The following is a 1583-nucleotide window of genomic DNA, read 5'->3' as shown; positions in this document are numbered from 1 at the left end:
GCATTAGGTTTGCTGAGACTATATAGCTCTTTCCCCCAATTAAAATGTAAGTACCCCAGGACTTCCTGGGGAATCCAAAGAAAAGCAAAATATAGGCACTGCCTTCAAGGAGTTTGCAACTTAATGGAGGAAAACAACTCATAAAAAGAAACAGAAAAGGTCTGGAAGGACATTATAGAGAACCAAAGGAGTTCAGCTGGGTGGAAAATGAAGAGATGGTTCACCTGGGCTTTCTCTTTAAATGGAGGTTCTGGAAGGAGAGGGAGGTCTCTTTCCCTCCAATTAGAGGGGCCTCAGGGACAGAAGGTGCTAAGGAAGTATGAGCTTCAGGCCTGATGTGATCTTCCAGGATGAAGAGGTTCCTGGAATGTGATGGAAAAGTCCAGGAGTGAAGCCAGGTGGGAAATGAAGATTTCTTCTCCTTTACTCTTAATATCTAACCAGTTGCCAGAAAATCTACCTCCATAAAATACCTTGCATTCTTTCTATCCTCTCAATTTATGTGGCTACCACCTTAGGTCAGACTTCCATCATATTTTGCCTCTTAATAAATTCTCCCTGATTCCATTGCTTTTTCCTACCCCCTGCAATCCATCTTTTATACAGCTGCCAAGATCATCTTTCTAATGCACAGGTTTTACCAAGTTACTTGCATATTGAAAAATGTTTAGTACTTATGATCTACTGTATAAAGTAAAACTTTGTAACAACTTTTAAAGCCCCCAAAATCTGTCTCCAACCTACTTTTCCAACATTATTTCACATTACTTTTTTTTGGATGTAGTACTGAACTTAAAGTAAAAAATATGTGGGTTCAAATAATATCTCTGACCCTAGCTATGACTGTTGGCAAATTATACAATCCATCTGAGCTTCACTTTCCTCATGGGCAAAGTGAGGACAATAATATTAGTAGTTCCTACCTCACAGGGCTATTGTGAGACTTGGAAAGATATTTGTGAAACTTCAGAAAACTTAAGGTGAGATACACACACACACACACACACACACATACACACACAAATGTTAGATATTAGGGCTGTCATTATTAATATATTCTATTCTATTCAAACTGAACTATTACCCAATTTTATCACTTTCTCTTCTACCTTGGTGAATCCAGATAAGCCAACTCCCATTCCTATAATACAGTCCCTCTAAAATGGTGCTTATTGATATTCTTCTTTTGCTTTAATACCACCTTCCTTTCTCTTCATGTACCCATTCAACCATGAAACCTTCCCTGATTTCCCCAAACAAAATAGGTTTCTTCCTTCTCAGAGATTTGTCTAAATCTCTCCCTTGCCTCTACCACATTCTCCCTGATATAATGCTTATTTGGGGAAGGAATGGAAAGGAATTAGCTTTTGAATTGCTGACAACTAGCAAGTAGTATTGTGCTTTAAAATGTTTTCTGGATTGAATTAGATGAGAATTTGTCATAATTTAAAAGTATAGGCAGAAATTGACTTCATTAGTCAACAAACATTTATTAAGTACATACTAGGGCAGCTAGGTGGCACAGTAGATAAAGCACCAGCCCTGGATTCAGGTGTACCTGAGTTCAAATCTGGCCTCAGACA

The sequence above is a fragment of the Dromiciops gliroides genome, chromosome 5 (genome assembly GCF_019393635.1).
Source record: "Dromiciops gliroides isolate mDroGli1 chromosome 5, mDroGli1.pri, whole genome shotgun sequence".
NCBI classification, from domain to species: domain Eukaryota; kingdom Metazoa; phylum Chordata; class Mammalia; order Microbiotheria; family Microbiotheriidae; genus Dromiciops; species Dromiciops gliroides.
This window is presented reverse-complemented; position numbering follows the sequence as displayed.